At 38.9% G+C, this 27,226-nt stretch overlaps 1 protein-coding gene and 1 pseudogene across 1 annotated transcript in view; both read left to right on the top strand.

Moving 5' to 3' along the window:
• The window catches only part of LOC127681622 (zinc finger protein 665-like), a 384,770-nt gene that overhangs the window by 61,076 nt on the left and 296,468 nt on the right, over nt 1–27,226 (top strand).
• LOC127679741 (zinc finger protein 501-like) lies at nt 1,606–25,296 on the top strand (annotated as a pseudogene).

Below are 27,226 nucleotides of genomic sequence, written 5' to 3'. Positions count from 1 at the left end.
CTTGGGGGTTCTGTTTGGTTGATAATTTTGTTCTTCCTTTAAAGTTGCAAACCCCTTCAGCTCCTAAAGTCATTTCCCTAACTTCCCTATTGCGGTCCCCACACTCAGTCCAGTTTATGGATGTGTATAGATTGTTTTATAAACAGGAAGGGGCTGAGTGTATAAAGGCCAGTAGCTTCTGTGCTTCTGAACCAGCTCTCTGTCTTTTGTTTGGGTTGCAGCTAGGAGCGTGTTCTTCTGTGCTGATGTCAGGCAGCCTGCAGTACAAGCAGTCAGGAGAGCAGTTCTGGCTGTTCCATGCCCTGTGTAGACCAGTGTGATACAGGGAGTGAGCAAAGAAATGCTCTTTCAGCCCCATCAGCTCACTGTGTCTACCAGAAAACTACCTTCCAGGCAGTTGTGCTCCAGGGACCCTTATCCATCCCTGGGAATCCTCCATGGTGTTGCCCAAGTCCAGCTCCAAGCTGAGGTACTGCCCCTGGCTCTAGTTGCCTGCCTGAGGCTAGCAGGGGAGCTTATCTACAGCTCTCTGTGGGCCCTTCAGACCCAGTCAGTTTTCCATGCACAGACTGCTGCAGACTTAGATCACTGCCCCAGCTGTGTACTTGGAAATGGGTTAGGGGCAGTAAACTTTTATCTCAGGGTAGAAGGGTTCTAATCAATATGTTGTCCACAAGTTTGTTGCAGTAAATATCCAACCACATTAAACCTGTGCATAGAACACACAACTCAGTTACAGTATTTATAAGCTTCATGCCATGATTGGGCAGATTTACCACTACACTACTCTGTTCCCCAGCTATCAGATCCCTTACTGCTGCAGCTTCTCCAGGCCACATGGTTCTTCTCCATCTTCCTTCTACTTCCTTTTTTTTTCCTTCCTCTGTCTCCTCTGTCTCCTTGCATGCCACTCCTCCTTCCTCCCTTCTCCCTTTCTAAATGCTCCAGACCCACCTTTCCCTTCCACTGTCCAGTCAGTGACTGTAGCCTTTATGTGAACAATTAAAATGGGGAGACGGTTCACATGAAATCACAAGAGTACATGATCCAATTCTATGTAAGGACCTACCATTCAGGAAGTAGAAACTAGGAATGCCATCCCCTGACTCATGACCTTCCTCCACCGGAGCCACCATGTGGGCATACAGCAGTGGCCTAACAACCACAGAAGTCCACCACTAAGCATAAGACACCTGAGTACAACACACACTTTCCTCCTTCCTCAAAATCTCCCTTTCTTGTTAATTTAAATCTGTCTCAATTTGCATTCAGTTGCTTTCCCTCCCATTGCATGAAGCCCCAAATAGTATTCCTTAGGTTCCTCCTTGTCCACAGGGCTATGAATCTCATGTTCTCAGATCTGGAAACATTCTGGACTGAGGCAGCAGTTCTAGCCCCATGCATCTCTTGGAAAACAAGTGGGAATCTGATGTATGGATAAAGGTTTTCTTTCAGGCCCATAAATTCATGGTGAATTCTAGGATAGTTCCCCCTACCTCTTTTGTCCTGATTTGGTTTGACATTATCAGTAGTCTAAAATGTTTCTCCCTAGAGGAAGTTATTGCCACTCACAATATACATTGTCAGGAGCAGGGGAGTGTGAACATGCCAATAACTGCCTCTCCTCCAGCCCTCTCGGCCTTGGCAGACTCCTCTGATGGTGATGAGAAGGAGTCTGAATGCCTGGTGCTAAATGCAAGCCTCCCTGCTCCTAAGATCTCATGGCATGACCTTTGTGCCAGCAACCCTACTGCCCTACCTCTCCCACACTTACAAGCCTCCCTCACATTTGTAGCCTCCTGTGGTTGGACTCCAGCAATACCCTGCCTCAAAGCTACCTCCCTAGGCTCACAGGGTCTGACCCAAGGCTTAAAAGGGAGATTACCCCCAATTCCAAGGACTGCTGCCCACACAGGGCCTCCTTTCACTGAGTCCAATGTTACTCCCACCTGACCCTGGTAGAGGCCTTGTTTCACCTAAACTTCCTCAGCTTTGATGATCAGGGATTAAGCTCTGCCTATAAACATTGGGATTTCCTACTCAGGAATACCCATTTTCATTGGTACAGCAGAGAGATCCCCTAACAGCATAAAGGCAGTCACCTGCCCCCTTGCTGACACAGGGGAAAGGATATGATTGTGTTTTTCCACAGGAATCCACAACACCTGCATGGATCCCAATATCGGACCTTCACCCAGCCATGGAAAAGGAAGACAGAGATGAAGTCTCCTCTCCCTTAGACCTTTTGGCTGAGGAAGTGGCACGTGGTAAAGATAAGTCTCTACTTGCCTGTGATCCCTGTATTCACGCTATTTTCCTTGCATTCTATCAAGCCCAAAATATTTTCCAGGCCCATGAACAAACTGTTCCAGTATACTAAGGGAACCTGAGCCAAAGAAACTTTTAAACTATTTATTCCTACTCAGAGAAAGTATATATCCTAGCTCAATGAGACAAGGGTACATGTTCTTGCTGTTGATATGGGGTTCATGATAAAGGTTTGGAACAACATAAAAAGGTTTTTTTTTAGCTCTTCCTCAATAGCATCTTGTGCTATAACGATGATGATGATGATGATGATGATGATGATAGCAATAATAGCAATAATAATTATACTGCTTAAGTATAATATATACATCTCATCTCTTGGCAATGCTCTATCAGCACATGTGTGCTTCAACTACTGATGGCTCTTAGACATCTAGACTGAGTCCTGCCCAGAAAGGTGATTAGAGCTTGGCTCATAGAAGTTTTCTGGTGTTGTCTTTAGCCTCCCTCCTTACACTCCCATATGCCCCTCGGGGACAGCTGTCTGTTCAGGGCTGGTAGTCAATGAAGAGTAAGAACATGCTTGGCAGGTCAATGTAAGACAGACATGGTCAATTATACTGGAGGCCACCTGGGGTGGGGCCAGAGCAAAGAACTCTGACTCCCACTGTGCTATCAAAATAAAAGAAAAGGGTGGAAAAATAGGAGGAATGTAGCCAAGCAGACCCTGACTCAACCTTCTACCCTGAGCCAACTAAGTATCTGCCAGCATGCTAGAGACCCTTGATAGTGAATCAGGCACTGGAGCAAGCCAATGACAAAGAGTCAGTCTCACATCTGGCTACTTGAGAACCAATGAGATGCTGGGGATCTGTATAAAGGTTTGCCCAGTTACTGCAATAAATGAGTCTGCTTTTGCCACTTGCTTGACACCAGAGTCTGTGTCTTTGATTCTGTGCTTTCTTACCACTACTCCTAACGGTCTTGGTCAGAGTTGCAGGTAAAAAAGTACATAATTCAAATGTGCAGTATTAAAACTCTGTTGTCATATTGCCTTATAACTAAAGAAACTGGGAAGTTTAATCAGGAGAAAATCAAAGTTATTGTCTTGGAGAACAACAGACTGACATCAAGATGACCTGAGTCAAGACAGCTTGTCTCAGAAACAGTTTTATAAAAGGCTGAACATGCAACTGGGCCCAGATCACAACAACACACAACATACAAAAACACAAAAACACAAAAACAAAACGTTAGTGTGGGATTTCCAAGCCTTACCATTACATGGTTGCATAAGACGGTAATGGAATGTTGACCTTTAAGCTTATTGGTTTATATCACCTGGTCTAAGCAAAAGGAGGGACCACCCATCCAAAAGGAACATCATGACTCTGCAAAGGCTCATGTTTCCTGAGCCCATCCCATAATTTTCAGTTGGCCCCACCTATTATGTCCATTTTCCAACTGCCAGGAACATCTCATGTTTTTTCATGGAACTCAAGGAGGTGGTGAGTCACTCTGACTTGACATTCCTTGTATACCAAGAGCAAGTCTACAATCCAGGCAGATGAATTGAAGGCATGTGCTATAAGGCCTGAGCACAATCTCTGGTTTCCTTATATGATCAATATCCTGCAACAGATCTCCATTTTATAGCCAATACTTTGGGCTCTTAGTGATTGCCCCCAAGGCCCAAGCCCCAGGCAGTTACTGGCTCTGCCAAGTACATTCCTGGGTTGAGAATGTGATTCTCCATACATGAGGGCCCCATGTAAAGCCTGGTTTGATCAGGCTAGCCCTCAACAGGATGGTGTTTTTCCTTTGGAAAGAGTTGACAACAGTGTACTTTGGCTCTTGTGGCAGACTATGATTTTCTCAAGAAGAAAATTGGACCATTATGGCACAGCAGGCCTAATGTTGGGTGTGGCCCTATATTGCCCCTTGAGCAGCTCTTTAGAGTCTTGGTTTTCGATATGGTGATAGCCTAGTGGATGTGTGTAAATACAGGGTTTTTACCAATACTGGGTTGTCTCATTTGTTATAGGTTGGAGCCAAATTTTGGGACAATTCTGGTAAGCAAATGCATATTTCAGCATTCTAATATCTACCAGGCCTGATTAGCATACTTCTTATCTGTGTGGTCTTTTAGAGGCACTCCTTGTTCTACTATTTTCTACTTAGTTTCACTATTATCTAAGCATCTTTAAATCCTTTACATATCAATTGTACTCTAGAATCTCACACTCATTTTTTGAGTGTTACCCAACACAATACCTTTTACAACCTTTACCAAGTTAACTACAAAAGGATCTTACTCTTAAATGTTAAATGCTAAGAGCAGAACTTGTAGAAGATAGTAAAAGAAACTAGGAGTCTTGCTCTCTAAATTTTGCCTCCTATCAAAACATTTTTCTATAAAACCACCTGCTTCAAATGCCCTGTGCACATGCAGCCCTGCAGAGCTCACCATCAATTCCAGGGAATGACCAGATGTAAAACAAACAAACAAACAAAACAAAACAAAACAAAACAAAACAAAACAAAACAAAACCTCATTGGGAAATCATTAGGGAACACATCTGTCTTCTACTTACCACCTAGACCCAGGGAGGACCCACACCATATCCAGGTCTCAAGCTGCCTGCTCTTCCCTATTGTGGGCAGTGGCCCTGTGCTCAACATGTTGGTTGTTTCTTCTGAGCTTTCCTGAGCTCCCCTCACAGCACTCAGTAGGCATTTCTCCTTCTTCCTCCTGAAATTAAGGTGGAGATGTTGTGTATATAATTCCCAAAATTAACTTGTATGGCTCACATCCCCGGGAACCAGGTTAGTCCCTGGAATGTTGGGATTTGTAGTTCTGTGTAAATAAGCAGGCCTAATGGGAACACATCATGACCTAATTAATTTTTATATAAGCCCTTGGACTATGTGTCTGGCCCGTTCCAACTGGCAAATTCTGGAGGCATTTTTCTGATGAAGATCCATCACTTGGTCTGTACTTAGTATTTAATAAATGATTACTTTATATATGGCCGACACTGTTGTGTTGATTTTTCTGGAAAAAATCTGAATCAACATATGGAGTCACATAGCCATATAACACTACCCTTAATTAGCTCTTCAATCCAAATATGGGAGAAGTGACTTGAGCTGCCAGTGTTCAGAGTATCAGAAGGAACACCTTTTCCCATCAGGCAGTTGAAGTTGGGCCCTCATGGAAGCAAGTAGTCTCTAATAGAAGCTAAGATAAGCAGTCACATGAAGGTTCATAAACATCTGTACTGAGATCTGCTGCCCTCTTCTGTCCATGCATGCATACCTGCAGGCAGAAAAATGTATACATAGAAAATAAATAAAATAATTAAAAAAAAACAAAAAATTACAAATGTTTGAACTGTTTTATATATATATATATATATACCTGTGCCATGCTGCATATGTAGCAGTGAGAGAAACACTCATTGGCGGCTATTGTCTGCCTATACTGTGTGAGTTTTAGAGATGAAACCCATGGTGTGTTTTGTTTCAATTGATGTCATTTGGCCTTTTTTGGGTTCAAAAAATATTTGTGGATGTGCTGGAGTGTGAATATATACACGCCACCATTCAAGTGTCAATATAAGAGAAAAGTTTGTAACAGTAATATGGGTCTCACAGACACTGAACTGAGGTCATCAGGCTCAGCATCAGCCAACTCTAGCCATTGAGACAATTCTCTGGAATTCATTTGTTTTTCTGAGAATGGGACAACTGTTTAGTCTTAGTATAAACTACCACATGTGAAAAAAGATAGCAGTGCATTATTTTCATTTACAAATAAGATTTATTATTCAAATTGTTTTTTCTCCATTTTGAAACGATATGTTTACAATGAGAAAGAAGAGAGTATTTTACTAATAGAATTCCTAAGCTTTTTTGAGCATCTATGAGAAGGTTCAGTGTGAAATGTCTAGAGGGTGCAAAGCTAGCAGCCTGACCTTGATCAATATATAAAATTATGTCTAGGGGCTGGAGATGGCTCAGTAGTTAAGAACACTAACAGCTCTTCCAGAGATCCTAATTTCTATTCCCAACAAACACAATGTGGTTTGCAACCATTCCTAATGGGATGTCCTCTTCTGGTCTGTCTGATGAGAACTATAGTGTTCTCATATACATAAAATAAGTAAAGAAATCTTTTTTAAAAAATTCCAATGTAGACTGCAAAAAATTATCTTCCAATCTATACTTATTCTTCATGGCCTAAATCACTTTAATAATATCACACACAAACATACACACACACACACACACACACACACACACACACACACACACACTCACCAGAAATGTTTCCATTCAAATTAATTTTATTGCTATTACAGTATCTACCCTCTTTAGATAATTCCGTTAGAAGTCACTATTTGAAGATGCAGTGCCAAAAAGATAACTAATGCAAAATGAAGAAGCATGGATTATCAGATAATATTCACCTAGTCATAGCATTTGAGCAATATTGTGAGATATGCAGTTGATCACTGATTATTCTACTTCATTACATCTATGACACATGAGGTATTTAATATTTCTGATATTCTCTTCTATTATGCATTTTAACATTAACATTGTTAAATATGTTGAACAAACAGGAAATGTTAGGGCTACAACTTCTACCATTGGACATGTACTCAGGAGGTTGACACATGAAAATGAAGAGTTCAATTGTAGCCTTGCCTAATGACTGACATCCACATCAGGCTGGATAACAAGCATATTCTCTAGGGATTTTGTGAAAATATCAAAAACAAAACCAAGAACAACCACACACTACCCTTCACAAACACCATGATTTGAAAAGTATGAGTATGTACAATTTGATATTTAATAAACAATGGACCACATAGATGATCAGCATCCATTCTACATATTGCAAAAAAAAAAAAGTACAGATCACTAAATGAAAATGCGTAAGAAAATGACCAGGATACACAGAAGTAATATAACAATGTCCTAATAAAGTTCTGTACATAGATTTGCCTCACATACATTAAAATTTTATATTTACTACAAATATTTCAAAATACAAATTCCAACAACAATTGATAATTACTTTCACTACACTTTAGTGAACATGGTTAACCATATTCTTCATTCAAAACCATGGTGAAAAAGAAAAGAATCAAGAGTGTTTGTTTTTGTTTTTGTTTTTCAGGAAACAGAAGACAATTATGATGTTGAAAGTTTTTATCAAGATGTCACATTAATAGTGTTTTCTCTTGGGTGAGTTCCTTCCTACATTTCCTTGTGAATGCATTCATTCCTGTTAAGGCATCTAAAAGCCTAACTACAGAATTTTTCTTCAGCATGAATTTGTTCATGTAACAAAAATTATTCATGTAGGCTTTAAGTAAGAAAAGTCAATCCTTCCTGGTTGGTAGTATTATTTGGTAAGATTTAGTAGAGGCTGCCTTGGTGGAAGCAATATATCACTTGGAATGGACTTGAGGTTTTACATCCATCCACCATTTCTAGTTAGCAGTCTCGGGGCATTCTTGAGGTTTGGATGTCACCTCTGAGCTTCCTGTTTTAGCTGCTATATGTGACATTTGCTGGGATGCCACCTTCTTGGTGACCCCATGTTCCTCTCCACACTAAGCGAAATTAAACACTTTTATAAGTTGCCATAGACATATTGTTTTATCACCACAACAGAAAAAGCTCTGATACATACCCACAAAACTTCAGACTTGGATGAGTTATTTCATGTAATTGAAGACAATTGTGAAACTCAAATGTGTTGCCTTTTTTTTATTAAATTCCTAGGGCATTTTTCCATATAAGTTGCAAGAGCCAAAAAAAAAAAAAAAATCAAGAGTGAGATCATAATATTTGAATAGATTGTTGACACTTATCATACTCTTATTCTCCAGAATCAACTATTTTGATTGACTGGATGTAACTGTGTTACCTAAAGATATCACCAAATACTTTATAGACATTTATTCCCTTCAGGATGGTTTTTGTTTTCATCATCTTAATCCTTCAGAGATATCCAAAAATCTCTAACAGACCCATTACACACTAAAGTTTGCACTCTTGTATAAAGGTACCAGTAAGTGCCATTTTACCAAACTGAATACATGAACAGGATTTCTCTGCAGTATGACTTTTCTCCTGATCTCTAACAACATTTGAAGGCTTTATCACACTATTTACTTATAGAGTTTCCTTCCAATATGGATTCTATTATATATTCTGAGATGTTATTTCTGTGAAAAGGATTCTTCATATCTGTTAGAATAGGCAGGCAAAATCGCAGACATATCATACCAAGCTTCAGGTCTCACGTGGTTGTATTGCCTGAAGCAGCCACTGAGAGGGGGTGAGATGTAAGAAGAGAAGGGGATGTGGGACAGGGGAAGACTTTTTTATCCAGTCCATAAGGCATGTGAAGCAAATGAAAGGGAAGTGGTGCCATGGTGGGTGCCATGGCAACAGATGCAGGAGCAGTGCTGTTGCCTACAGATGAGGAGTCTCCTCACTGGATGGAGGAGCTGGCTGTGAAGTCACTTCTATCTGTCCACAGATGCACCTGATGCTAAAAACACTGCTTTTATTTGTAGGATTTCACTTTAGTTTAAATTCTTTCATGACATTTAGATGAGAGTGATGTGAAAAGGCTTTATCACATTGATTACTTTTACAGGGTTTGTCTTCAGTATAAATTCTTTTCTTTTTTAAGGGAGAATTTTTTTCATAATGTGTTACAATGTAATCTTCCAGGACAGTTGTCTGAGAGAAATGCAAAGGCAGATATAGTTTAACATGGTTTCTTTTTCTAGGAAATATCAACTTAAATGAGCACCTATTAAACGAAATTTTCATTTCTCATGTTGTCCTCATTTCCTTTGGACATCTATTATTTTCTTCAGCATCTGAGATTCTTTCTTCTATCTCTTGTATTCTGTTGTTGATATTTGCATCTATGTCCCCTGATTTCTTCCCAAGGCTTTCTATCTCCAAAGTTGTCTCCCTTTGAGTTTTCTTAGTTGTTTCTACTTCTGATTTTAGATCCTGGATGGTTTTGCTTAGCTCCTTCACTTGCTTCTTTGTGCTTTCCTGTAATTCTTTAAGAGATTTTTGTGTTTCCTCTTTCATGACCTCAACCTGTTGACCAAAGTTCTCCTGTATTTCTTTAAGTGTTTTTTGCATTTCCTCCTTATTGGCTTTTGTATTCTCCTGAATTTCTTTCAATGATTTTGTGTTTCCCTTGCAAGGGCTTCTAACTTTTGATCCATTTTCTCCTGAATTTCTTTAAGTATGTCCTTCATGTGTTCCTGTACCAGCATCATGACCAGTGATTTTAAATCCAAATCTTGTTTTACTGGTGTGATGGGGTATCCAGGACATGCTGTTAAAGGAGAATTGGGTTCAGATGTTGCCATATTGCCTTGATTTCTGTTAGTGACGTTCCTGTGTTTGCCTTTTGCCATATAGTTCTCACTGGTGTTAGTTGGTCTTGTCAATGCTGGACTCACCAATGCAAGCTGCCTCTTCCCAGGTGGCCTCTGGTGTACAGCTTACCTCCTGCACTGCCTAGAGACAGGGTGCTGTGGCCCAGGCTGTTCAGATCCTGAAGCAGCAGACACCTGAAGGCTCCTGCCAGGGTCGCTGGATTCACCAGAGCACACTGACTCCTCCCAGCCGGCCTCCCGGAAGCCCCTCTTGCCTCTTGCAGGACCTGGAGATGTGGCGTTGCTGCCCAGGCTGATCTGTATCCGGAGGCAGAGAGATCTGAGGGCTCCTGCCAGAGGCCTCAGGACTGGAACCTAAGCTCTGTGTCACCGGAGCAAGCTGTGTGGTCCGCAAAAGTCTTAATAAAGCTCCTCAAATTCAAATTCCTTCATGCATCCTTAACTCCCCTGTTCCTCCATTTGCCATTTGATTTCCCTTTCTCTAGGGAACTAACTGAATAGGCACCCCAAGAGAGCTTTGTAGATTCTTGTCATATTGGGGACCAGTGCATATTTGATTGAATTAGAAAATTTTTGTTATAAAGCACTATTATATGGGAGTAAATATTAACATTAACCAAGCAAAGTTATACTCTCCATTAATTTAACACTAAGGCAGAAGCAGTCTTTGATGTAAATACAGCATTCAGAAATTTGTTTTCATAGGCTTATCTATTAATGTTACACCTTAAGTTTGAATTAAAATGAAGACAGAATTGCAGCAAGGTATGGCTGAGGAAAGGATATATTATAGGTTCCGTTAACCCTGAGTGTCACCAGAGGAAACCCAATCCCACCAAGTGGGCAAACTTTATAAAATATTACATCCTGACCAAGACATGGACTTTGGTCACATGCTACAGGTGGTTTTATAGGCCATTGTAGTTTCCTATGAGACTTTATTATTTTCCTAAGACATGCAACCTGAAGCAATTCAAGAAGATACCTGGTTCTTGGGCTGGTGGTGAGGTTAATTTTTTGGCATTTTTGTTTGAGGGAGAAAGTATTCAGCGTTAACTGGTTGGGGCCAAACTGAACCATGCCAGCAGATTGGGGGAGGGGAGTGTGTGAAATTGAAAGTGAACATGAGGTTAGAGGGGCAGGCCAAGAGATAGCCAGGGGAAAAGAAGCCACTTACTCAACTAGGTCTTCATTGATATGTTAACAGGCTCTTCAGTTAGTCAAGCCTATTGAATCTCTTTGAATCCTTCCATGGTTCTGCACAGCATGCTGTGAAATGCTGATATCAGGCCAAGATATTCTTATAAGGAGAAAACTTACTATGGATTAAGACAAAATTAGACAGCATCTTCGAAATAATTATGATTGCTTATTTACTTCAGAAAAATATCTCTGTGGTTCATGAAAAGCACTCTGCCTTTGCACATTCATGGTTTGTTGAGTTCTGCAGTGTGGATTTCCCAGAGACCTCTTATTAGAGAAGTTCAACAGTCTGGATTCTGTGTGTGTCACAATATTTTTCTTACCTTCTTCCTTGTTCCTCCTCCATGTTGCTGGGAAAAGGAACCTGTATGTGTGTTAACTATTTGACTGATTCTCACATCACATATGGCAAACTGAAATCTTCTGATAAAATGAGACATTTTCATAATATCATCTCTTTCCTTTTGTTTATCCTTTTGGCTGGTGTTGGCATCTTTTATTTTTGTACCATGGAAAGTTCCAGGTTCTTTCTGAACAATATTTTCCCATTTTCAGGTCTCCCTATGCTCAGCCAGATCTGTATAAGTATAAATCAAAACTAAGAGCCCTGGGTCGGAAAGACTAAGGAGACTCTCACAAAGCATCCAGATATGTTAAAAGGATTGACCAAGCAGTGGGTTGGTGCTCACCTGTCAGTAGAAAGAGCACATGAATTTGATTTCTCCAGATGCTATTTGATTAATGATTCTGAAAAATTCCAGTGAGAAATATATTAGATGTGACAACACTGATTTCCCATGGTAGGCAGTACAGTCAGCAGTCAATTGATGTCAATATTTAATTTGAGGCTCCGAATTAGCAGGAGCGATTGAAAACAAAGTTTCTTTTAGGGAGACTGAAATCAACATCAGGGTTCTCCAGGGGCAATTTACACATGAAGCAAATTCTTAGTAGTGGATTCCCTTCTAATGCCTGTGACCTACCTGTTGTATTTAGCCAGATTCTCAGTTTAATCTATTTTATTTCCTGCAGGGCTAGCCTCAGCTTGAACAAGAAACTTTTCTATTACACACAGATAGTCTTTTCACTGTGATAGCACTGGCAGTGCCTTTCCTGGCAGATTGAGATTGTAGGTAACAGGATGAAAATCTGGGTCAGGCCATGGATAACTCTGCTTCCTAGCCCAGTCTGCATAGCAGTTTTTGACACTGTGAATGTTACCACTGGAGTCCATCCACTATATTTGTTGACACAGTGAATGATCTGAGCTGAGTTGTTTTTCTCCAGAAGCTGCATTTGCTTTCTGAACCACATATTTTGTCCAGTCTAAATGATATTTAGTCCTTGAATTGTTTTTTTCTCTGATGCACTGTGTTGAATTGCTTCTGATTAGAGTGCAATAATTACTGTTGACCTTTTCTGTACTGTTTGGTGGAGTCTTCCTTAGTATTCTGAAGTTTATCTCTTCTCTTCTTACATTCTAGAATTTTTTTTTTTTTTTTTTTTTTTTTTTTTTTTTTTTTACTGAGTAGCATTAGAATTTCCACAAGGCTGTAAATGTAACTTTCATTCCACTCTTGTATTGGTTTTCTGGGAGACTTATTGCCTCACTCTATTTACTTTGTCCTAGTCCTGAAAGCCTCTGGCCGCTAAACAATTTTTTCTAAACCTAGAGTATTTTCAGCCTCTGAAATGTCCTCCTGACTAAGCTTCTCCTTTCTTGTTCATTCTCAACTCTTGTTAATTCATAACTGACTGGTTCAACTCAGCTGTTCCAGCTCAAACTCCTCCCAGCTGCCTTATTCAATCTGATTTTTTTTCTAAGACAGTGAATTGCTCTGTTTGGTCTTAAATTAACTATAGCATTTTTTTTCAATCTGCTTGCCCTTGTCTTTCTCTTGTTCGTTCTGTCTTTACCTATGCCTAGCATGTTCTCTATTCTTGTTTTTTCCTTTGGTTTTTTTTTTTTCATTTTTCTTTTTCTTTTTCCAGATAAGGGTTCTCTGTGTATCCCTGGCTGTCCTGGAACTCACTCTGTAGAACAGGCTGGCCTCACACACATAAATCTGCCTGCCTCTGCCTCCTAAGTGCTGGGATTAAATGCATGTAGCACCACTGCCCATCCTGAGATAAATTTAATACTCTTGCACTTTCAGGTGTGATTATTACACACACTACATCAACCACAGGTCACCAAGCTACTTGCTATAGAAATTCCCTCACTTCTGGTCAGAAAAGAGTTTTCCTCTCTTCCATTGAAGAGAAATCCATATGGTTTTACATTCTTGATTACACTAGAGCTTATATATGATCTCAAGTAATTTTTGCCCTCTACAGATTAAGATACAGTTTATGGAAGTTTGTGGTTCTTAGGATGTTAATGTTATGATAATGTAAATGGACACATAGTGAAACAATGTTTTTCAGATATACAATGTGTGATTACATTGAATGACTCTATTGACATAAAATATTCAAGTATTGTTGACATAATCTCAGCATTCAGAACATTGGGGCAGGTGTATTCCTCTTCATTTGAGGCCAGACTAGTTTACATCAAAGTGGCATTACAATCTGTGGACCTGAATTTCCTCTTGTGTCCTGCATTGTCTCTACACAAGGGTTGAGGTGAATTTCCTAAACATATATGCAGGTGTGTCTAGGTATTTTCAAGTTTTGATTGCTAAAAAGGTAGGGAATTGCTAGCAGGATCTTGATATTGTCTTTTCTATGGCCAATCACCAGTCTTACATTTGTAAACATTTGTCCTTCCACTTGAAGGAGATACTTGAAGGGCAGGCAGCCCTCTATGCCTACAGGCAAACTACTGATGTTCTGGTGATGTCTCTCACCTTATTGCTTACAAGAAGAAAACCATGAAATCCAATTTCTTGGGCAAGAATTGGAAGGTGCAATTTCTGGATAAAAAAAGTGATGTAGGGAGGAGAAAGCACATGGAGGAGATTTTAAGGGGATACAGAGGGGAGAACAGATAGATGGGAACAGGGCAGAGATGTAAAGATCTAGGCACATGGCAGGTCATAGGCTTGAATAGTCAAATTTAAATCACAGCTGGGAGAATGCCCCAATGAAAGTTTTATGCTTTACCCTATATAGAAACATCCTTTTCATTATTAATAACACTGGTGTGTCCACAAACACTCCCACTGTTGATTTGTTGTCATGGCTGCAGCAGATTTCCAGGGATGTTTTCACACTATTGGGTTTTAGGAAGAGCAGTGAAACTGTTGCCCTGCATGTTGTTGTTTTCCTGGGAGGTCTTCAGACCATGGGGTCTGTTGTCCTATGTGAAGCAGAACAGTTGCCCTTGCCCTGTGTGCAGTGGATGTCCTACAGGCCTTGAGACTGTGGTCCATTCAGAGAAGCAGTCAAGCTGGAGCAGGCAGAAGGTACTGACTCAAGAGGAGTGGAATTTTGGGAGCAAAGGCTTTGGGAGATGATGGGGCCTGAGAACAATGGGATCTTTGAGAATCCCTGTGGTTGTGACTGTACTTGTTGCCCTACATACTGCAGACCTTCTGGAGGTCCCAAGACCACAGTGTCCTGGGAGAAGCTGACAATCTCCTTGTTTATGATTTTTTAAATAATGCTCAAGTTTTTAAGTGGATGGAGAGCTGTTGTTTTGGAAAATTTTGATTTTGCTTATTTATTTACATTTGGACATATGGTCTCTGTTTAGTACTCATACTGAATGATCTTTATCCAATATTTTGGATGCTGAGACAAGTGTATGTAGAGGCTTCATTTTATATCATGAATTTTTAGCTGACCAAAGTTGCACAATTTTACTGTGAATCAAGTCACAGTCAAAAATTAGAACTAATTTGTTCATAGATATAATTTGTGAAACCTCAAAACTGTTCAATCATTTTATTTGTCATGGCTTCTGCAAGGTACAGTTTTTAAAATAAGATTTAGAATGGTTTTTATCATTTCCTGTCAGTTGATGTAGATCAGAATTGATGGTCTTCTGAGAAACCATGTAATCATTATGAAGAAAGACAAACATCTCTAGAGAATGTGAATGCTGTAGAAGGTTTAGTTAACATGAAATGTCCACAAACACCCATTATTCAATCTGTTTCTCCCCAGGACAGTAATCCCTGTCTGTCTTCTCTATTTGCACTTTTTTTTTCAGAAAATCATCTCATATATGGAAAACATGGGACGGTTTTAGATCAAGGCAGAAAGTTCATTGTCCAAGATCATGTGAAAATACAAGAGAAGTCTTCTACATATAATGGGCTTAGCAATATGAGTAATGAATCCACCCAAAGTATATCTTATAAAACTAATGATAGAGATATTGCTCTCCAATCCTCAAATCTGAAAAGACATAAAACTGTGAAAACCAGAGAAGTTTCCAAATATAATGACTTTGTAACATGCTCAAATGAGTGCACTCTCATTAGTGTAAATCAAGGAATACACATAGGGAAGCAAGAAAACAACAATACAGAATTTGATACTGGACTTTTCCCTAAACATAAAATGATGTGGAAACAAAACAATAATGGCAAGAAGCTTTACAAATGTAGTGAATGTGACAAATGCTTTACCCACAAAGACCATCATTTTAATAGTCATCAGAAAATTCATACAGGAGAAAAATCACACAGATGCAGTGAATGTGACAAATGCTTTACTGAAAAATCCACTCTGAGAATTCATCAGAGAATTCATACAGGATAGAAACCTTGCACATGCACTGAATGTGACAAATGCTTTAGGTACAAAGGTGGTCTGAGAATTCACCAGAGAATTCATACAGGAGGGAAACCTTACAAATGCAGTGAATGTGACAAATGCTTTACACAACAATCAAGCCTGAGTAAACATGAGAGAATTCATACAGGAGAGAAACCTTACACATGCACTGAATGTAACAAATGCTTTACTGAAAAAGTCACTCTGAGAAGCCATCAGAGAATTCATACAGGAGTGATACCTTACAAATGCAGTGAATGTGACAAATGCTTTACCCAACTATCCCATTGGACTCATCATAAGAGAATTCACACAGGAGAGAAACCTTACAAATGTAGTGAATGTAGTAAATGCTTTGCAGATAAACGCAGTCTAAAATGTCATCATAAAAATCATACAAGAGATAAACCTTATAAATGTAGTAAATGTAACAAATGGTTTGTCCTACAATCCCAACTTATTATTCATCAGAGAATTCATACAGGAGAGAAACCTTTCAAATGCAGTGAATGTGACAAATATTTTACCCAACAATCACATCGGAGCAAACATGAGAGAATTCATACAAGAGAGAAACCTTACAAATGTAATGAATGTGATAAATGCTTTACTAATAAAGGCAGTTTGAGTAGTCATCAGAAAATTCATACAGGAGAGAAACCCTAACAATGTAGTGAATGTGACAAATGCTTCACCCTAAAACACTATCTGAAAAGTCATCAGAGAATTCATACATGAGACCAAAATTACAAATATTGTGTTACAAATGCATTACCACAACCTCAGTCTGAGAAATTATCAGAGAATTCATACAGTGAAGAAAATGTATTAGTGAAGTGAATGAGGGAATCCTTTATGAAGAAATATCATCTTAAAATTCATTACAGTATCCTTACAGGAGAGAAAACATTTCAAATGTATTGAAGACATGAATCCTTTGGTTTTGGCCTATCTCTTATAATTTAACAGAGAATATATACAGGCAAGAATCTTAACAAATGTAATATATACAGAACTATCTTTGACTTCATTTCAGGTCAGAGAAAACATGTAATTATTTTGTGTGAAGAAAGTGTTTCTGCTGGGAAAATGTGGCATATGTTTTATTCAGTATATATTCTTTGCAACACTTGGGGCTTCAAAAAGAGAATTAGTATGATCTTCAAAACTTGTGAAATCCTCATAATGTTCAGATCTTAGATAACTGCAACTATGTATGCTGAGAGAACCTTTGAAAATGTGACTATGTAGTAAAGCTTTCTTTGAACTTTTACTTCTTCACTCTCAAATATTACAAGATGAAGACATGTGGGGAAGCTATAAGAATATAATGTTGTGTAAAAATTTCTTGGGGAATCCATAAGAATATAATATTATGTAAAAGTTTCTTTTACATAGAAAAAAATCTATTCCAAAGTGAACCTAATTAAAGTGTGTAGTACATAAAATATCTAATAAAAATACCTAATAAAATTGGCAGTATTCCGTATAGAAAAGTCAAATAAACAAATTCAGACAGAGTGTATTTGAGAAACTGAGCCACAAAAAATGCAAGTTCTTCATCCTATGTGTATGCCTAGAGATGTGAAATGTGCTTTGAGTATCCAGTATTCATAATTTGTATCAAATATTGGTTTCATGTTTCAGTATAACAACTGACTTATAAGTTCCTTGTGCTCTGGTCAACAACCTCTTCCCCATTGTCCTGTAAATAAAGCTGAATGAGTCAACAAGTTTGACGTGGTTCTTTTTAGTTTGCACTTCAGCTACTTAGATGAGTATATGTTGCATTTTTCTTGGAAATGTTTCTCATGAATCATATGCTGAAGCCAAGAATGTGTTTTGTAAACCTATAAAATAAACTTAATAGTAGTGATTCTCAATAGGTAGGTATCAACCCCTTAGGTGCTGGAATGACTTTGTCACAAGGGTGGCCTAAGATAAATTGAATACATATATTTCCAGTGGTCTTAGAACTGAGAAATCATGCGTTCGACACCATGTTAATCTGCCCATATACAAATAATTTGAATTGTATGTCAGGTTTTAGTATTACAAAATTTTCAAACCCTGTATTCGTGATGCTGATTTCTCTTAGCTAAAACTGGGAAGATTTTGTTCCATGTCACAGGCTTACTGCCATAATAGTGCTAGGTGAAGTTAAAAAATGAGCCTCAGTAATAAGCCGCCTCTCTCTTTTGATTTCAATAGAAGAAAAGAGAAAAGTCTACCAAAAAATAATTGGTAACATGGTTTATAGTTTTCATGAATAGCCATCGAGGATGTGTTTTGTACATCCATGGCTCTGGTGTCACTAATTACTATTAAGGTGTTATCTTTATCTTAAATTCATGTTAATCCATTCATACAAATATCATGAACCTATAATCTTGAAAGAAATGTCCTTTGAATGGTAGATGAGGTACATGCTCATACTCAGTTTAGAAATCCAAACATCCTAGAAATACAAGTGGAAGTATTGAAAAGAGATGAAAAAGTCCTTACTTCAAGCTAATGCATTATATTAGAATACTTACACTAAGTTCAGAAAGGCTCAGACAATTAGTATTGAAGAAAAAGGTGTATATTACAATGAACAAATCCACATCACTACATATTTTTTCTTGCTCTAAAAAAAATGTTTTTAAAAATGTTTAACTTGTGAGAAACTACTAAGTGATAATTTTGCATTGTTCTCTGTATTGGAATTTGTTGATACAGGACCTTGTTGTTAGTAGAATCTTACTAGTTGTAGAAGCAGTGGAAATCCTTCCTTTCAAATGATCATAGGTAATTTATGTCAATTGCTGTATCAAGGATGTTGAATCCCAAACACCAGGCAATTGAAAGTTAGGTGTCTGGAATAACTCTTAACAGTCTGGAAATTGCAACCAACTGGGCAGTTCTGATGATTCCTATGCACATGTTCAATGGATCTAGTCCCTACAGCTTGATGACTTAAAAGATTGTTATCCCAAATGTGCAGAGATTTCCATTGTCATGGAAAAATTTTAAATTGTGCATAAAGAGAACACATCTTACAGGTGTTTTACCCCTCATGAAACATGATTGCCTTCATTTTATAACCATTATACACACAATTATTGTCTATGGTACAGCAAACATGTGGTGAAGGTGCACAAAATAGGTCCAGGTGATGTTTCTTTTAGAGTCATATGTAGTTAAGTTTGCTCAGAATGAGAAAGATGCAAGTCATTGGCTCAGGGAAATTAACCATATCATTTGAAGGCCATGGGACCTGAGGCTCATTGGATTTGTACAATCACTTATTGTGGAATACCATTTTAAGATACACAGTAAGAGCCACACTACAAGAGCCTGATGGACATTCCTACAAGACCTTCCAGTGGCTATGTTTTTAGAAACCCACTAGGACTATGGCAGTACCTGCAGGGAAAGAATCTTTTTTTTTAGCTGTACTCAGCCTGGGGTTGAGAATCATTTGTAGTAGGTGGAAAGCATATTTCTGTGGCTGATACTGATTTTGCAACAGGAGAACTCAAAATAGGGATTGAGGGACTGAAGTAAGAGAGTGGGATCAGAAGCCTCTCCTTGTCAGGAGGATTCTCTAGTGCATGGTGTGGACCAAGGGTAGGATAACATTGCCTTTGGTCTTACAGCCATGCAAATATCCCTTCATTTGCAGTTGTTGCCAATTTTGACCCTGGGAAAATTTTCAGTCAACAATGCAGGGGCAGCAACTGCATCCAAGAAACCTTGGAAACTCCCAGGTCAAAGGAGTTACTGGGCTAAAGGACAGACAGAAACTGGGCCATGATTGAGACCACTTTCTCTGCTGCTCATAAGAACATTGACCCTCAAAGTCTACTGTGTTGGTAAGTTGTTGACTATATATAACATTGATTCTTTTTATTCATCATATTTTTTGCCAGGATATTTACATAATATATTCTGAGAGGACAAAATTGTTGTTTGCAAACATCTTTATATTCCCTGATGTTAGGTACAAACCTGTTATAATTCACATCCAACCATTCTTTCTAACTCTTCTGTTTTATCACTGTCCTAGTCAAGATTCAACCCTTGGTGATTATATACTCCCAGGGAGCTTTTTAGATATTAGTTTCTTAAGGACCACTGGAGTTTTCATTGAATCTTCAGTGACATTTAGTAGTCATTTTTTTAAAAGTTTTAGCTGTCTTCAAGTTATGTTTGCATAAACATTAATCAAGCAACAAAACACTACATCTTAATTTTTCCATCTGAAATCTATGAACAGTCATAAATGAATACAGCAATCAGAAATGTGTCTGCAATAGTGATTTCTTAGTTTTATACCTTAGAGTCTGAAAAAACAAACTATTATGATGCTGTATAATGATAATTGGCCACTGCACTACAGATTAATATAACAATAGATATTGATTTTTAAATAATCCTGATACAGTAACAATTAGAAACTTGTGGGGTTTGTTTCTGCATCCAAAGAAGTGCATTATCCCTATGTACACATGACTGAAGTGGAATGCTGTTGATTGATTTTGATTTGTTTTGTTGAATAAGATTCTTTTTCCTGTCTCAATCATAAGTCACCTCATACAAGTCAATTTCTCAAGAGGCACCAGTGTGATTCTGCCTTCTTAGTACTGGGATTAAATTAGTACAAGAACACTTCTGGCACATTGACTTCCCTTGTTGACACCTAATATTTCTTAGCAGTCATGACTGTGATTATGGACTTATAATTGTAGTGTATTGTTAAATTAGGAAAATTCATGTTTCTAGATATCTAGAAATCTATTTCTAGAGAATTTTGGAGAATTCTTTAGACACTCCTCATTTCATGGTGAAAGCAGTATGTGCATGGCCATTTGTCATGTTTTTATTCTTCTGTTTTCTATGTAAATGGATGTCTTCCATTTCTTCATGTGTATCTTTTTGATTAAAGTTATTTATTCACATTAGATCCCAATATTATCCCTTCTTCTCTTCCCAGTACCCCCTCATTCCCTGTAGAAGCACAAGTCCTTGTCCGTTGAATGTGGAACTACTGAAGGCATTTCCTAATTGATAAGTATCCTGAAGATGGTGTCTTTTAACTTTCTTTTTCTAAATTAATTTATTTTTTATTGTAAGTATACTGTAGCTGATTTCAGACATCAGAAGAGGGCGTCAGATCTCTTTAGGGATGGTTATGAGCCACCATGTGGGTGCTGGGATTTGAACTTGAGACCTTTGGCAAAGCAGTCAGTGCTCTTATCTGCTGAGCCATCGGTGTTCTGTTTAGGGAGTGGTCTCCTGTTCCATCATGTTCAGGGCTATTTCAGACTTTTTGTTTTTTTAGATTTAGTTTGTCTGGATTTGTAATGAGGTCTTTGATCAATTTGGACTTGAGAATTGTGCAGGGTGATAAGCATCATTCTATATGCATTCTTCTCCATGAATACATACAGTTGCAACAGTATCATTCATGGAAGATAGTTTCCATTATATGGTTTTAACTTGTTTCACAAAAATCAAGCATCCATAGGTGTGTGGGTTTAATTTTGGGTCTTCAGTTGTATTCAATTGTTCCACCTGTCTGTTTTTATACCAATGAAAGCAAGTTTTTATCATTCTGCAGTATTACTTAATGTTATGAATATTGATACTCCCCAAAAGTTCTTTTATTGTTCAGGATCATTTTATCTATCCTGTGTGGGGGGAGGGTGGTTCCATACGAAGTTGAGATTTTTCTTTCAAGATCTGTGAAAAATTGTGTTGAAATTTTGATGGTAATCACACTGAATCTGTAGATTGCTGTTTAGAAATATGGACAATTTCATCATGTTAATTCTACCCATATATGAGCAATTGAGATCTTTCCACCTTCTGATATCATCCCAAGTTTTTGTCATACAGGTTTTCATTTGCTTGGTTAGAGGTAAATGATGGTCTTTCATTTTGTTTGAGGCTATTGTGAAAGGTTCTGTTTTCCTAACTTCTTCTCAAACTGTTTATTGCTTTTGTAGAAGAGGATTACTGATTTCTTCAAGTCAATTGCATATCTAGCCACTTTGCTAAAATGTTTTATCAACTATAGTTTTCTGGCAGAATTTTTGGGCTCCCTTATATATATTATCATATCTTCTGAAAATAGTAATATGTTGACTTCTTCTTTTCCAATTTATAGCCCCTTGATTCTGTTAGTTGCCTTAATGCTTGAGCTAGAAAGTCTAGTACTAAATTGAAGAGATATGGGGAGAGTAGATAGCCTTGCCTTGTCCCTGGTTTTAGTGGAAATGCTTTAAGTATCTCTCCTTTTAATTTGATTTTGGATATTGGCTTGCAGTACATTGCATATAAAGTGGTGTAGGATTTTGTCAAACACACTTTTTGTTATCTAGTGAAATGTTTATGCAGGGTTTTTCTTTCAGTTTTGTTTTTATTTTTTATTTTTTATATTGTACATCATTGTGATGGCTTTTCCTGGCTATCAACTTGTGTACATGTGGAATGAATTATAGTCCAGATATGGAGGAAACCCCTGTTATCTAGAACTGTGGCTTTAAGAAACAAGTCTCTGACCCACATCTTGACATCAGATGACACACACTTTTGATCCAGATCTGCAGTCATACTGACTATGAGATACATAGTCCTAGACAAGATAGTACATAATATTTATTATGGAAAAGTTAGGCAAGCAGCACTTTGATATCAAGGCCAGCTTAGCACAGAGCAAATTCCAAAACAAGTCATGGCTGTGCACACAAGTAATATGGGGCATACCTTCTTCTGAAGTCCTGCATATAGTTGATGGAAGAAGGAAGTTTCAGTTTTCTTCACTGGTCATATGTCTGTTGGAGCCTACTTGTTTTTTTTTTTTTTTCTTTCATTTATTTTATTGATTTTTAAATTAATTATTTCATTTACTTACATTTACATTCCAAATGTCAACAAACATTTTTGGCCTCCACTCCATGCATTCTTCACTGCATAATCCCTTTCCATTGAGTCAGAGAGGATGCTCTCCCACCCACTCCTACCACACCCTGCTATTATCACATATCACTGGTGCATTGAGCTTCTATAGAATTAAGCTAATTGTTTCCCACTGAGCGAAGTCAAGGTAGTCTTCTGGTACATATGTAGTGTACTGAACCAGCCCTTTGGTCTTCTTCCTAACTCTTCCATGAGGGTCCCTGACTTCACCCCAATGTTTGGCTGTATCTGCATCTGCTTCAGTCAGATGTTGATAGAGCCTCTCAGAGGAGAGTCATGCCAAGCTCTTTTCTGAAAGCACATCATGGCATCAGTAAGTCTCATGGTTTGGTGCCTGCCTGTGGGATGGATCCCAGGTAGTGCTTGACAGTGGTTGCCTTTTCTCTGCTCCACTTTTTCACTGCATTAACTTTAGACATGATCAATTCTGGGTCAAAAATTTTGAAGATGGTCAAGTGTCCCCATGCCTCAAATGGGGGCCCTGTCTCTCTATTGGAGGTATTCCATTTAGGTTCCATCTATCCACTGCTGGGCTTTTCTACTAAGGTCATCCTCATTGGATCTTGGGAGCCTCCCACATTCATCCTGTCTGGGACTTTCTAGAGTTTTGCCTCCCCCCTTACTCCCACAGTGTTTCACATTTCTGTTCATTCTCCTGGCACTCTGGGGCTCTGTCCTATCTTGACTCCATACCTCACCTTGCTCCCATTTCCCTTCCGCTCCCCTGTTTCATTTAGGTCCCTCCCTTCCTCTCCCTCCTGTGTTCATTTTGTCCCCACCTTTAAGTGGAATTTAAGTATCCATAGTTGGGCCTTCCTTCTTGTTAAGCTTCATGTGGTTTGTGAGTTGTATCATGGGTGTTCTGAACTTTCTGGCTAATATCCAGTTACTAGTGAGCACATACCATGAATGTCTGTTTGGGACTGGGTTCCTCAAGAGGATGATATTTTCTAGTCCCATGCACTAACATGCAAATTTCATGATGTCCTAATTTTAATAGCTGAGCAGTATCCATTTTGTAATTGAACCACATTTTCTGCATCCTTTCCTTGGCATAAAGTCATCTGGGCTGTTTCCACCTTCTGACTAACACAAATAAGGCATCTGTGAACATAATGGAACATATGTCCTTGTGATATAGAGGAACATCTTTTATGTATATGCCTAGGAATGTTACAGCTGGGTATTCAAGTAGAACTATTTTCAACTTTCTGAGGAATCACTAGATTGATTTTCAGAGTGGTTGTACCAGTTTTCCATCACACCAGCAGTGGAGGAGTGTTCCTCTTCCTCCACATCGTTGCTGTTGCTTGAATTTTACCCAAGACACTCAGAAACTTCTGCAGAAGATAATGACCTGCTTGTCTGACAAGAGCCCGAATAGACAGCCCTTTGAGGCCATCTCTGGCAATAATTATGTGTACCACAGAGGGACTGTTAGGGACTCAGTGGCAAGATGGTCCCTTCATGTTGCTACACCAAGCTCACACAGCAGGTGTATATAAGGTACCCTTCAAATATAAAATTGCCTTTAAACTTGCTCTTTTATATTGGACCTGTTCTTTATTTACATTTCAAATGTTTTTCCCTGTCCCAGTGTCACCACCTCCTGGATAGCCCCTATCCTGTCCTCTCTCCCTCTACTTCTATGAGGTGTTCCTCTACCCACCCAACCCCCTGCTTCCCCAGCCTCAATTCCCCTAAATTGGGGCATCTATTGAGCCTTCATAGGACCAAGGAACTTTCTTCCCACTGATTCCTGACAAGGCAATTCTCTGCTACAGATGCAGCTGGAGACGTCTGAACCCCTTGATTGATGGCTTAGTCCAAGGGTGCTCTGGGTTTCTGGTTGGTAGATATTATTCTTCTTCCTATGATGTTGCATACCCCTTCTTAAAGCAATAGATTTGCACGAAGAACTTATAAAAGGGAACCTAATAAGACAAACTGCTCTATTCTCTTAAGCACTCTCAATCTTTATGGACAGATTCCCTTAGTTTTCAAGAAATACTGGTAGGACTCCAGGGATTCTTGATAACCACCTACCCCAAGTTAAGTACATGGTGGCCCTTCCCCATTTATCTATTAAAATAAGCCCTACAACCTACCAAGTTCTAGTGTGACACTATGATCTCTTTGGATACCAAGAAAGAAACATATGGAATTTTACCACAGATGTCAGGCTTGAAGGATGTTAGTCACACCCTTGTGAACCCTGGCAGTACAATTAGGGCATTTGCTGGTGCTCCATGGGATTTTTTAACTCTTTCAGGCTGAATGAGTCAATATATTTTAGGTCATCTAATATGCAGTATAGGTTGTTTAAACTCCATCATTCTCCTACAGAAAAGATCAGAATATTTCCATACATGTACTTGTGATGTCTTCAAGAAACCCTTAAGAGTAGGATTAATCCATGCTTCCTTTCTCACATAAGATTGCACTCCAGGCTGCCAGGAATCTTGGATAAGGGCAATGAGATGGCTGACTTAATGATAATGAATGCTGACCAGCAGCTCTTGGAACAAGAGAGAACATTGTATGAATATGTTTACCTTTCCCCACAGAATTTACAAAAGCTCTTGCTGGAGTTATCCATGACACAATGCAAATATTTTTCAAGAACTTGCACCACCTGGTCCCTGCTTGCACCTTCGGAGACTCTCAAGGGGAGTGACCCAAGAATGTTACTCCCCATTCTATTTCACAGATTGGTGTAACTCACTATCCCTCTTTTCATAATCTTAGATATGTACATGTTATTGTGAATAGTTGCTCCTTTTTTGTATATACTGTGTCTTTGATGGGAGAAAAAAGACTCCTACACCATCAAGGTTATGAAAACTGCCGTGTTGTTTGTTAGTGCTGCTTGGCATTTTAAGAGAGATGCTGGCCCTGCCTAGCCCTCTCAACAATTCAATTAGGTTTTTTTTTTTTTATTGCATCAATGACTAAGTTATCAATGGAGGCAGAGGGAGGAAGAGTCATAGATGGGAGACAGGAGGAGCAGGGAAAAGGGGGAGCTGAATCAGTTATGGTTGAGAAACAGGAGAGAGCCTAGAGGCCCTCAAAAAACTTAATGGAAACATGGAGCTGTAGGAGGTGGGGCTTGTGGGAAGACTCTAGAATGTCCTATAAAGCTGGGATATGAGAGGCTTCTTGGATGCTGCCATACTCCCACCTTGATTATAATGGACTGAAACTCTAAACCTGTTAGCCATCCCTATTTAAATGTTATTCTTAAAAGAGTTGCCTGGGTCACCTCTCTGTTCACAATAGTAAAACCCTATGATGGCTTGTCTTAACTATAGAGCTTGAGGAAAGACTGGACTACAGGAAATATTGCCTTAAACAGGAACAAATATGAAAGACATTGAACCAAGGAATGAAATTCTTAATGACTGGAAAACATTGGGCATAGAAATGGGTAGGAGATCAGAGCAGTGATGTATAAAGAAATGAGATTTAAAGAGTGATACCAAGATAAATAATATAATTGAAACAACCTCCAAGGTATATCAACTCTGTTGTGGTATGACCTGCAGAATTAGCTGGCATAGATTCTTTGTCCTACACTGTCAGGATTTTATTAGGGATTACTCTGTATTGGTAGCCTAAGGATGTGATTTAGTTTGATATCTACTACCTTAAATTATGTTGTGCCTTACACCATTTCACAACTATTTCTTGTTCCTTGCAAGACTGCATTTCTGTTTGTCCAGATATATTGACACATAATTATCCACTTGCTTCCCCAGCTTCTTGTGGGCAGTCCTGGCAAAACTTATCATGCAAGTCCTAGATCTTCACCTGTCCTGCTGTGACAGCAATTTGCTACTGATCTTTCTGAGGCATTAGCATGGTAGTTGACTGGGAGTTGTACTCTACTCAATTATCCAGAATGTACTAAGAAATATCTGTTTCTAGCAACATTTATAACATTGCAACAGGTCGCCGCCATTATCCGTCCAGCGGAATAAGGGAGACGACACGGGAGACTCTTCTTGAAGCAGTTTATTCAGGAAACCTTACATCAGGAAGCCCCGGATCCTAGTCCACTGCCCCAGTTATATCCAAGCCTGCACCAATCAGTGACCACCACGAAGGGGCTCATGATAGGATCGAGATGATGGCCCGAGAGTGGCCTGATATGACGTCAAAGTGTGCATGCACACTTCTCCAGTGCGTACATGACTCTTAAAGGGGAACAACAGGATGCAGGGTTGAGTCATGCGACCTGGCAGCCAGCCCGGGTGCCATCTTGGGATGGCCGCCACACCCGCTCTCTACAGCAACATGCGCACCTTAGTAAGTAAACTTTAAAAAATATATATTTCTTAGATAATGGTGAAGATAATGGGTATTTGAATTTAAAATTCAAATAATGGGTATTGTTGTGGTATAGCAATGTCCTTCAGTTACACACTCAACTGCTAAGACTGTGGATGTAGAAAAGCTTCTCCCACCTATGTGTGGGAAGGGTCCTGTTGATAAGATATGCAGAAGGTGCAGTGACGATACTCTTTTTTCTCTATCACATGTGCACATGTGGATTAATGGGTGAAGTGTCCAGAGAATTGGAACACTATTACAGAGTATGACTACTG

This window comes from Apodemus sylvaticus, chromosome 3 (assembly GCF_947179515.1).
Source record: "Apodemus sylvaticus chromosome 3, mApoSyl1.1, whole genome shotgun sequence".
Classification (NCBI taxonomy): domain Eukaryota; kingdom Metazoa; phylum Chordata; class Mammalia; order Rodentia; family Muridae; genus Apodemus; species Apodemus sylvaticus.
Note: the sequence above shows the minus strand (reverse complement) of the source record. Positions and strands in the feature narration are given on the sequence as shown.